Below are 13,124 nucleotides of genomic sequence, written 5' to 3'. Positions count from 1 at the left end.
CCCCCTAGGGTGCCTGGTTGATGTCCTGGCATGTCAAGGGGATCAGTGCACTACAAATGCTGGCTCCTCCCATGACCAAATGGCTTGCATTTGGTCGTTTCTGAGATGGACATCCTTGGTTTTGAAAATTGCTGAAAATCAGAAACGACCATGTCTAGGGATGGCCATCTCTAAGGATGACCAAATTTAAGGATTTGGTCGTCCTTGACGGTATTTTTGAAATGAAAGATGGACGTCCATCTTTCGAAAATACGGGTTTCCCCGCCCCTGGATCAGGACGTTTTGCAAGGACATCCAAATCGAAACGTTGATGTCCCTTTCGAAAATGCCGCTTGATAACATTGATCATAATATGATCAGATTTGATATTAGCTTTGAAGTAAGTATACACAGGAAATCAAATACGTTAGCGTTTAACTTTAAAAAAGGAGACTATGATAAAATGAGAAGAAAGGTGAAAAAAAACTTAGAGGAGTGGCTTCGAGGGTCAAAAATATACATCAGGCATGGATGCTGTTCAAAAATACCATCCTGGAAGCCCAGGCCAAATCCACGTATTAAAAAAGGAGGACGGAAGACCAAACAACAGAAGGCATGGTTAAAAAGTGAGGTGAAGGAAGCTATTAGAGCTAAAAGAAAATCCTTCAGAAAATGGAAGAAGGAACCGACTGAAAATAATAAGAAACAGCATAAGGAATGTCAAGTCAAATGCAATGCGCTGATAAGGAAGGCTAAGAGGGACTTAGAAAAAAAGATTGCGTTGGAGGCCAAAACACATAGTAAAACATTTTTTAGGTATATTAAAAGCAGGAAGCCAGCAAAAGAATCGGTTGGACTGCTAGATGGCCGAGTAGTAAAAGGGGCAATCAGGGAAGACAAAGCCGTAGCGGAGAGATTAAATGAATTCTTTGCTTCGGTCTTCACCGAGGAAGATTTGGGTGGGATAGGGAAAGGGAAATGGGACTTGATATACCGTCTTTCTGTGGTATTTTACAACTACATTCAAAGCGGTTTACATATATACAGGTACTTATTTTGTACCTGGGGCAATGGAGAGTTAAGTGACTTTCCCACAGTCATAAGGAACTGCAGTGGGAATTGAACCCAGTTCCCCAGGATCAAAGTCCACTGCACTAACCACTAGGCTACTCCTCCAGTCCAGAAATGGTATTCGAAGCTGATGAGTTGGAGAAATTTAAAGAATTCTCTATAAACCTGGAGGATGTAATGGGGCAGTTCTACAAACTGAAGAGTAGCAAATCTCCTGGACCGGATGGTATTCATCCCAGAGTACTGATAGAACTGAAAAATGAACTTGCGGAGTTATTGTTAGTAATATGTAATTTATCCTTAAAATCGAGCGTGGTACCGGAAGATTGGAGGGTGGCCAACGTAACGCCAATTTTTTTAAATGGTTCCAGAGGAGATCCAGGAAATTATAGACCGGTGAGTCTGACATCAGTGCCGGGCAAAATGGTAGAATCTATTATAAAGAACAAAATTACAGAGCATATTCAAAAGCATGGATTAATGAGACAAAGTCAACATGGATTTAGTGAAGGGAAATCTTGCCCCACCAATCTACTACATTTCTTTGAAGGGGTGAACAAACATGTGGATAAAGGTGAGCCGGTTGATATTGTATATCTGGATTTTCAGAAGGCTTTGACAAAGTACCTCATGAAAGACTCCAGAGGAAATTGAAGAGTCATGGGATAGGAGGTAGTGTTCTATTGTGGATTAAAAACTGGTTAAAAGATGGAAAACAGAGAGTAGGGTTAAATGGTCAGTATTCTCAATGGAGAAGGGTAGTTAGTGGGGTTACCCAGGGCTCTGTGCAGGGACTGCTGCTTTTTAATGAGATGGGAGTAACGAGTGAGGTAATTAAATTTGCTGAGGACACAAAGTTATTCAAAGTCGTTAAATCACAGGAGGATTGTGAAAAATTACAAGAGGACCTTACGAGACTGGGAGACTGGACGACTAAATGGCAGATGACGTTTAATGTGAGCAAGTGCAAAGTGTTGCATGTGGGAAAGAGGAACCCAAATTATAGCTACGTCATGCAAGGTTCCACGTTAGGAGTCACAGATCAAGAAAAGGATCTAGGTGTCGTCGTTGATGATACGATCAAACCTTCTGCTCGGTGTGCTGCTGCGGCTAAGAAAGCAAATAGTACATAAGTAATGCCACACTGGGAAAAGACCAAGGGTCCATCGAGCCCAGCATCCTGTCCCTGACAATGGCCAATCCAGGCCAAGGGCACCTGGCAAGCTTCCTAAACGTACAAACATTCTATACATGTTATTCCTGGAATTGTGGATTTTTCCCAAGTCCATTTAGTAGTGGTTTATGGACTTGTCCTTTAGGAAACCATCTAACCCCTTTTTAAACTCTGCCAAGCTAACCGCCTTCACCACGTTCTCCGGCAACGAATTCCAGAGTTTAATTATGCGTTGGGTGAAGAAAAATTTTCTCCGATTTGTTTTAAATTTGCTACACTGTAGTTTCATTGCATTCCCCCTAGTCCTAGTATTTTTCAAAAGCGTGAACAGACGCTTCACATCCACCTGTTCCACTTCACTCATTATTTTATATACCTCTATCATGTCTCCCCTCAGCCGTCTCTTTTCCAAGCTGAAAAGCCCTAGCCTCCTTAGTCTTTCTTCATAGGGAAGTCGTCCCATCCCCGCTATCATTTTAGTCGCCCTTCGCTGCACCTTTTCCAATTCTACTATATCTTTCTTGAGATGCGGCGACCAGAATTGAACACAATACTCAAGGTGCGGTCGCACCATGGAGCGATACAACGGCATTATAACATCGTCACACCTGTTTTCCATACCTTTCTTAATAATACCCAACATTCTATTCGCTTTCCTAGCCGCAGCAGCACACTGAGCAGAAGGTTTCAGTGTATTATCAACGAAGACACCCAGATCCCTTTCTTGGTCTGTAACTCCTAACGTGAAACCTTGCATGACGTAGCTATAATTCGGGTTCTTTTTTCCCACATGCATCACCTTGCACTTGCTCACATTAAACGTCATCTGCCATTTAGCCGCCCAGTCTTCCAGTCTCGTAAGGTCCTTCTGTAATTTTTCACAATCCTCTTGCGAATTAACGACTTTGAATAACTTTGTGTCATGAGCAAATTTAACTACCTCGCTAGTTACTCCCATCTCTAAATCATTTATAAATATATTAAAAAGCAGCGGTCCTAGCACAGACCCCTGAGGAACCCCACTAACTGCCCTTCTCCATTGTGAATACTGCCCATTTAACCCCACTCTCTGTTTCCTATCCTTCAACCAGTTTTTAATCCACAATAAGACATTTCCTCCTATCCCATGACCCTCCAATTTCCTCTGTAGCCAAACGCCTTTTGAAAACCTGGATACACAATATCAACCGACTCCCCTTTGTCCACATGTTTGTTTACTCCTTCAAAGAATTGAAGTAAATTGGTCAGGCAAGATTTCCCCACACTAAAGCCGTGCTGACTTGGTCTCAGTAATCCATGTCATTGGATGTGCTCTGTAATTTTGTTTTTAATAATAGCCTCTACCATTTTCCCCGGCATCGATGTCAGACTCACCGGTCTATAATTTCCCGGATCTCCACTGGAACCTTTTTTAAAAATTGGCGTTACATTGGCCACCCTCCAATCTTCCGGGACCACACAATTTTAAGGATAAATTGGATATCACTAACAGTAACTCTGCAAGCTCATTTTTCAGTTCTATCAGTACTCTAGGATGAATACCATCCGGTCCAGGAGATTTGCTACTCTTCAGTTTACTGAACTGCCCCATTACGTCCTCCAGGTTTACCGTGAAATCAGTAAGTTTTTCCGACTCATCCGCTTGAAATACCATTTCTGACACTGGTAACCCACCTAAATCTTCCTCGGTGAAGACCGAAGCAAAGAATTCATTCAATCTCTCCGCTACGTCTTTGTCTTCTTTGATCGCCCCTTTAACCCCTTGGTCATCCAGCGGCCCAACCGATTCTTTTGCCGGCTTCCTGCTTTTAATATACCGAAAGAAGTTTTTACTATGTTTTTTTGCCTCTAATGCTATCTTTTTTTCGTAATACCTTTTGGCGTTCTTTATCTGCGCCTTGCATTTGCTTTGACACTCCTTATGCTGCTTCTTGTTATTTTCAGACGGTTCCTTCTTCCATTTTCTGAAGGCATTTCTTTTAGCCCTAATAGCTTCCTTCACCTCACTTTTTAACCACGCCGGCTGTGTTTTGGACTTCCGTCTTTCTTTTCTAATTCGCAGAATATGTTTAGCCTGGGCCTCCAGGATGGTATTTTTGAACAGCGTCCATGCCTGTTGTACAGTTTTTACCCTCTCAGTTGCCCTCCTAAGTTATTTTTTTTTTTTTAACCATTCTTCTCATTTTATTATAGTCTCCTTTTTTAAAGTTCAACGCTAACGTATTTGACTTCCTATGTATAGGTATTATTAGGAAAGGAATGGAAAACAAAAATGAGGATGTTATAATGCTTTTGTATCGTTCCATGGTGTGACTGCACCTTGAATATTGTGTTCAATTCGGGTCACCACATCTCAAAAAAGATATAGTGGAATTAGAAAAGGTACAGAGAAGGGTGACGAAAATGATAAAGGGGATGGGATGACTTCCCTATGAGGAAAGGCTAAAGTGGCTAGGTCTCTTCAGTTTGGAGAAAAGGCGGCTGAGGGGAGATATGATAGAGGTCTATAAAATAATGAGTGGAGTTGAACGGGTAGATGTGAAGCGTCTGTTTACGCTTTCCAAAAATACTAGGACTAGGGTCATGTGATGAAGCTACAATGTAGTAAATGTAAAACAAATCGGAGAAATATTTTCTTCACTCAATGTGTAATTAAACTCTGGAATTCGTTGCCAGAGAATGTGGTAAAGGTGGTTAGTATAGCGGAGTTTAAAAAAAGGTTTGGACAGCTTCCTAAAGTAAAAGTCCATAGAATATTATTAAATAGACTTGGGGGAAATCCACTATTTCTGGGATAAGCAGTGTAGAATGTTTTGTACTTTTTTGGGATCTTGCCAGGTATTTGTGACCTGGATTGGCCACTGTTGGAAACAGGATGCTGGGCTTGATGGATCTTTGGTCTTTCCCAGTATGGCAATACTTATGTACTTATGAAAATTAGCTATATTTAAAAAAAACAAAAACAGGTGTGAATTCAACAGATGATACAATCAATCTACATGTTCCACATACTGAAAAATGACAAGTACACTTACATTAAAGGGAAGGAAAAGCCTCAAGAAGCTCAAAGTCCCATAAAAAAAGACTCAAAAGAGCTAAAAAGATTAAGTATGATCAGTTCATCATTGGCAAAAACCTTCCCATATGAAGTTTCATTTTCATCTAATGTGAATGCATTTCCAATGTAATATGACACCAAAAGACAAATTGCATTTATCTTTTATAGCGCTACTATGGTGTGGTGATTCAGAGCCAAAATGTCATCAGGACTGTATGCTCGCCCCCCAGGCCAACGATGGCCAGCGTTTCGCCTAGCCTGCTTCAGGGTCCCTGTAGCTGAGTGTCTTAAACACGGCACACAGTATATCACTTCTATGGCTATCTCCATAGAAGCCCCAATGACTGCCCTACATCCTATATAATAATTCTCACCTCCAATGTTCTAATCTTGCTGCCTGTGTCCGTGGTTCCTTCGGAGTTGCTGAGCTAGGTTCTGTAGTCAGGCTGACGTCACCGTTGCAATTATGCTGTGAATTTCAGAACCCGCGAAAAAAGAAAAAGAAACATTCCATGCCTCACAGCTGATCCATGTCCAGCGACCCTCCTCTCCCCCTGCCCCCCCCCCCACAGCCATCCATGTCCAACGACCCTGCTCTCTCACCTGCCTCCCCTCCAGCCACCCAGGTTGTGTAGTGAATTCTTCGGGGCAGGCAGGAAAGATCCCCGGTCCTGCCTGCCCGCTGCTGGCGCTGACCCTCCCCCACTGCCAGATTGCTGTTCAAAATGGCTGCTGACACTTACAAGGGCGGCCTCCTAGACTAAAGCAGAAGTCTCGTGAGTCCACAATTGGAAGTCCCAGTGGCCATTTTGAACAGCGATCCGGCAGCGGGGGAGGGCCAGCGCCAGCAGCGGGCAGGCAGAACTGGGGAATGATCTTTCCTGCCTGCACCGAAGAATTCGCTACGGAACCTGGGTGGCTGGAGGGGAGGCAGGTGAGAGAGCAGAGTCGTTGGACATGCTTGGCTGGAGGGGGGGGCAGGGGGAGAGCAGGGTCACTGGACATGGCTGGCTGGAAGGGGGCAGGGGAGAGGGAGGGGTGAGGGGGGTCCTGAGACCAGAGAGGTGGGGGTGGAAGGGGGTCCTCAGACCATAAAGGGGGGAGGGGGGTCCTGAGAGAGGGGGATGGGGGTACACACTCACTTTCTGTCTCTCACATACACTCTCTCTGACACACTCTGTCTATCACACTCTATCTCTCTGTCACACACACACACAGTCGCACACACAGACACTCTATCTCTCTCTGACACACACATTCCATCTCTCACACACACTCTCTCTCTCAAACATACACTCCGAGGAAAACATTGCTAGCACCCGTTTCATTTCTGACAAACGGGCCTTTTTTACTAGTGTTTTATAATGAAGACCAGTGTTCATTTTTATAGCTACCCTCTGGATTTATTTGATCCAGTTTATATCCTTTTGAAAATGCAATCTCCAAAATTGCATGCAGAACTCCAAATTAGTCTCTTTGTCTCTGGTAACACCTACCACCTTCCTTTTTCCTGCTCACCTGTGCACACAAATATTTTGCTGGCTTTTTGCCATTGACTTTCTCTGTTTGACCACCTCAAGATCATCAGATATAATTAGCCCTAGATCTTGCTCTTTGTTTAAGGTTAATTTGATTAACCTTCCTTCATTTAAAACAAGAAAGCACGCACAATCTGAATGGGAAAACAATTCCACACAACAAATAAAAAATAGTGGTTAAGTTATAAGGATGGCTGATACATAAATACCATCCTGAGCAACATAAAAATATCAAGAAAGGTAAGGAGGGTTGGAAGGATCAAATAAGCTGAACCATGTTCAGCGACAGAAAGTTGGTGAACTACACAGAATGAAGAGAGAGCCTGAATGAGTCTTAAATTTGGGATAGTTAGACTCTGCTCTGATGTCTGATGGTAGTATATTCCAAAACTGGGGAGCTAAATAAGACAGCTCTATAATGAGTAGAATCCACTGTCACCATTGATGGATAAGAAAGGCAAAGTAGATGTAGCTGGGAAGATCTAACAGGACACAGAGAAAAATGTATTAAAACAGAGGCCAAGTACAATGGGAGGCCTATATAAAAAGCACAATGAGTAATAAAATAATTTTAAACTGGATCTGAGATCTGTGATTGCTTTTAGTTTATGAAGACTTTCCTTACTTTTTCAATTATTTCAATCAAAAAATAACAGCCTCTTTATCCCAGTAAAAAGATTTGTTGCCCTTAAAATATCTCTTTTCAGTTTTGTTCATTGCTTTTCTGTTTCCTCCAGATATTTCATACCAGGTACTCATTCCCAACTGGACAAATTGTTTCCCTCGCTTTTGAAAGAACTATCTCCACCTATGTCATAATACTGAAACATACCATCCGGTGATCACTAGCTGCCAGATTCTCACTCACTAAAACATCAGAAACACTTTCCCCATTCATAAGTAGTAGGTCCAATATTGCTCCTTCCTGTGTGCGTTCCATTAGCAGTTACTGGAACAGTTCTTTTTGTGGAGAAGCCAGGGTTTTTCTACTTCTAGACAGCCTTTAGCACATCCAGCAAATTGAACTCGCTTATCCATTGCGCTTCTCCTTTCATAGAAATATTATGAATGTCTTCAGTTAAATGTGAATAGCGGAGTGCCCCAAGGATCTGTACTGGGATCAGTGCTATTTAACATATTTATTAATGATCTGGAAATGGAAACGATGAATGAGGTGACTAATTCTGCAGATGATACAAAACTATACAAAAGTTATTAAAACATATACAGATTATGGAGCACGAGGCAAGATGGCGTCCGAGTAAGAAGCACTAGAAGCAGCTCTCGTCCTATCCGCTGATCTCCAATTGAGAAACGTTATTCCTATTACAAATGCCAAAAAGAAGAGGTAGACAATGCGCCAGCCCTTCGACACTTGTCTCACCTGCTACTGGGATGGTGGATCGCTTCTTTTTGCCGGGAGGATTATCGGGAGCTTCCTCGCAGCCGGAGAGTCTGGGGAGAGGTTTGCTATCTCTCCGGCCAAAGCATGAAACATCTTTTAGCCCTGAACTGAGATTCCCACCTCCTATGCCACCGCCAGCCTCGAGGACGGTCCTGGAAACCCCTGAGGAGGAATTGACGGGGTCTCCAGGCACGGGTGTCAACCTGAGGCAGGAAACGCTGACTTTCCCTGATGTGGAAATGGTGGGTGAAGGAGGAGGAGGAGAAAGTATCCCTGGGGAAAATCTTGAATCATCTTGAAGACAGCCAGCGGAGGCTTCCTTATCAGCCTTGGACTTACCAAGTAAGTCCTTTTTGCCTAAAAAAACCTTCAATAATAACCTTGGAAAATATATGGGAAGCTTTGGTTGGCTTGGAAGCTTCCTTTTCTCAGAAGTTTAAATCTCTTAATCAGCAATATAACTCTGACTTGGAAAAATAACTATGTTGGACAAAAAAGTATTAAATAAGGGTATATATTAAGGGATAGGATGCAGTGGGATGGGGGGGATATACACAAACAGAGAGGGTAGGGGAGATAAAAGGTAAAAATTTGAAGATGAATGTATTCTCTTGTCTGTAAAGAGTACAGGTTTGGAATGCATATTGGTATTAATAGTAGTGGAGGTCTTCCTGTTGAATAGCCATCAATAAGCAACTGTTAAAGGTCAAAAAAGAGGAAGGAAGGGAATAAATCTTAGAGGGTGGGGGTCGGGGTGTGGGAGGGGATAGGATGGGGAGAAAGAAGGATAATTTTGATGACCATATTGGTAGTTTATTCCTGTTCAGTTTGTTTAAGCAGTAAGTTAGCAATTTTTTTGTATACTGTGCTTGTTGACAATGTATTTGATTGTCATCAATAAAAAATTGTTGAAATGTAAATATGGGTAAAGAGGTTGAAACAAATTCTAAAATGATACAAAATTGTCAACAGATACAAGCTAATCTTATAAAAGAAAACTTTTTCCTGCAAAACAAAATTGAAATTCTTGAAAATTTTCAACGCTCTAATACCCTTAGATTAACAAATTTTCCTAAGCAAATTTCAACTCACCTTTGATAACTTTTAAAAAGTATCTAACTGAGTTATTAAAAATTCCTGAAGAATCATATCCTCCTATATCAAAAATATACTATATACAGCCTTTTTATAAGAAGCAACAAGAATCTGGAGAGAGATCTGATCAACTTGCAGAAAACTTAGATATGAACCTAACTAACTCAAATATTGCAAGATGACAAAATTGGATTGACAACTGCTACACTTAAAGTAGTCTTTATTTTACAACCCAATAGAGATTGGGTACTTAAACAATATTTTCTTCATAGAGAACATCTTTTCCTGGACTGTAAAATAAGAATTTACCCAGCTATCTCTAAAACAACACAAAAGAAAAGACAAGAGTTTCTTAAATTGCGCCCGAAAGCTTTGCAATTGGGGGCATTATTTTGGTTGAACTTTCCCTGTAAATGTGTTTTAAAATTTAACTCTGTTAAATATGTTTTTTGTTTTTTTTTAATCAAAACAAATTCTTTTCTGGAAGTCAAACTGGCTGAACTACCCATGATACATCCAAGGACTATAACAACTTCGACTCCGTAATAGTATAAGGAACCCGGTAGCTCTTCTCGACCGTCTTTTTTTTCTTTTCTTAGTGTTAGATGTTATTAATCTATCTTAAGTTTCTAATTTCCTTCAGTATTGTGTAATGCCTCCAATTTTTGGACTAAAGATGAGCAATAGATCATTCCTTTGATTAAGAAATGTATACTTATTATTTCCATTGTATATATTTTGACTTAAAATCATCTTTTTCGAATTTAAAGTGATATGCTGAAATTAAAATGTAAAATTCAATAAATAAAAAATTAAAAAAACAAAACATATACAGATTGTAAAAAATTGCAGGAAGCCTTTAGGAAGTTGGAAGACTGGGCATCCAAATGGCAGATGAGATTTAATGTGGACAAATGCAAATTGATGGCATATTGGGAAGAATAATCCAAATAATAGTTATTTGATACTAGATTACACCCTAGGAGTCTGCAGCCAAAAAAAAAGATATACAGTGGGGGAAATAAGTATTTGATCCCTTGCTGATTTTGTAAGTTTGCCCACTGACAAAGACATGAGCAGCCCATAATTGAAGGGTAGGTTATTGGTAACAGTGAGAGATAGCACATCACAAATTAAATCCGGAAAATCACATTGTGGGAAGTATATGAATTTATTTGCATTCTGCAGAGGGAAATAAGTATTTAATCCCTCTGGCAAACAAGACCTAATACTTGGTGGCAAAACCCTTGTTGGCAAGCACAGCGGTCAGACGTCTTCTGTAGTTGATGATGAGGTTTGCACACATGTCAGGAGGAATTTTGGTCCACTCCTCTTTGCAGATCATCTCTAAATCATTAAGAGTTCTGGGCTGTCGCTTGGCAACTCGCAGCTTCAGCTCCCTCCATAAGTTTTCAATGGGATTAAGGTCTGGTGACTGGCTAGGCCACTCCATGACCCTAATGTGCTTCTTCCTGAGCCACTCCTTTGTTGCCTTGGCTGTATGTTTTGGGTCATTGTCGTGCTGGAAGACCCAGCCACGACCCATTTTTAAGGCCCTGGCGGAGGAAAGGAGGTTGTCACTCAGAATTGTACGGTACATGGCCCCATCCATTCTCCCATTGATGCGGTGAAGTAGTCCTGTGCCCTTAGCAGAGAAACACCCCCAAAACATAACATTTCCACCTCCATGCTTGACAGTGGGGACGGTGTTCTTTGGGTCATAGGCAGCATTTCTCTTCCTCCAAACACGGCGAGTTGAGTTCATGCCAAAGAGCTCAATTTTTGTCTCATCTGACCACAGCACCTTCTCCCAATCACTCTCGGCATCATCCAGGTGTTCACTGGCAAACTTCAGACGGGCCGTCACATGTGCCTTCCGGAGCAGGGGGACCTTGCGGGCACTGCAGGATTGCAATCCGTTATGTCGTAATGTGTTACCAATGGTTTTCGTGGTGACAGTGGTCCCAGCTGCCTTGAGATCATTGACAAGTTCCCCCCTTGTAGTTGTAGGCTGATTTCTAACCTTCCTCATGATCAAGGATACCCCACGAGGTGAGATTTTGCGTGGAGCCCCAGATCTTTGTCGATTGACAGTCATTTTGTACTTCTTCCATTTTCTTACTATGGCACCAACAGTTGTCTCCTTCTCGCCCAGCGTCTTACTGATGGTTTTGTAGCCCATTCCAGCCTTGTGCAGGTGTATGATCTTGTCCCTGACATCCTTAGACAGCTCCTTGCTCTTGGCCATTTTGTAGAGGTTAGAGTCTGACTGATTCACTGAGTCTGTGGACAGGTGTCTTTCATACAGGTGACCATTGCCGACAGCTGTCTGTCATGCAGGTAACGAGTTGATTTGGAGCATCTACCTGGTCTGTAGGGGCCAGATCTCTTACTGGTTGGTGGGGGATCAAATACTTATTTCCCTCTGCAGAATGCAAATAAATTCATATACTTTCCACAATGTGATTTTCCGGATTTAATTTGTGATGTGCTATCTCTCACTGTTACCAATAACCTACCCTTCAATTATGGGCTGCTCATGTCTTTGTCAGTGGGCAAACTTACAAAATCAGCAAGGGATCAAATACTTATTTCCCCCACTGTAGGTGTCATAGTGGACAATACACTGAAATCTGCCCAGTGTGTGGTGGCAGCCAATAAAGCAAACAATACTAGGAATTATTAGGAAAGAGATAGAAAATAAAGAATATTATAATGCCTCTGTATCGCTCCATGGCAGGGCCGCTGAGAGACTGGGCTGGGCCCGGGGCCTCACCCCCACCGCGCCCCCGCCACCTGCACCTCTCCGTCCATGGCCGGGCCGGGCCCCCCGCATTGAAATCATAGCGCCTCTCACCTCTGTGTGAAAGAGCTGCAGGCAGCAGCAGATCACCTCCCTTTGGGCCTCCTTCCCTCCCTGTATCCCGCCCTCGCGGAAGTTACGTCAGATGAGGGCGGGACACAGGGAGGGAAGGAGGCCCGAAGGGAAGCAATCTGCTGCTGCCTGCAGTGCTTTCATATGGAGGTGAGAGGCGCTGTGATTTCAATGCAGGGGGCTCGGCCCAGTGGCAGACGGTTGACGACGGAGGGCGGGTGGGACTGTGGCATCGAGGCCCCCTTGGAGGCCCGGGCCTGAGGACTTTTGTCCCCCCTGCCCCCCCTCTTGGTGGCCCTGCTCCATGGTGTGATCACACCTTGATTACTGTGTGCAATTCTTGTCACAAAATTAGAAAAGGTTCAAATAAGGGTGACCAAAATGATTTAAGGAGATAGAACTTCCATCATATGAGAAAAGACTTAGGTTAAGGCTCTTCAGCTTGGAAAAGAGATGGCTTGGGGGGGGGGGGGGGTGTTATGATAGAGGTCCACAACATCCTGAGTAGTGTAGGATGGGTAAGCGTTAATTGATTTTTTACTCTTTGAAAAAGTACAAAGACTAGGGGACACTCAAGGAAGTTACATGATACTACTTTTAAAATGAACAGGAGAAAATATATTTTGTCACTCACCGAATAGTTAAGCCAGCGGTTCCCAAACCTGGTCCAGGAGGCACCCCAGCAAGTCAGGTTTTCAGGCTATCCACAATGAATATTCATGAGAGAGATTTGCATGCACTGTGAGGAAACAGGAGAAGTGAGAGGGGGACTAAGGAGGTTAAAAAAAATGCCAGTATGCCATACCGTCACAAAAAATGCATTGGAAGGGTGACAAAAATGATAAAGGAGATGGGATGACTTCCCTATGAGGAAAGGCTAAAGCGGCTAGGACTCTTCAACTTGGAGAAGAGATGGCCAAAGGAAGAGA

Source organism: Microcaecilia unicolor, chromosome 10 (genome assembly GCF_901765095.1).
Source record: "Microcaecilia unicolor chromosome 10, aMicUni1.1, whole genome shotgun sequence".
Taxonomy (NCBI): Eukaryota; Metazoa; Chordata; class Amphibia; order Gymnophiona; family Siphonopidae; genus Microcaecilia; species Microcaecilia unicolor.
This window is presented reverse-complemented; position numbering follows the sequence as displayed.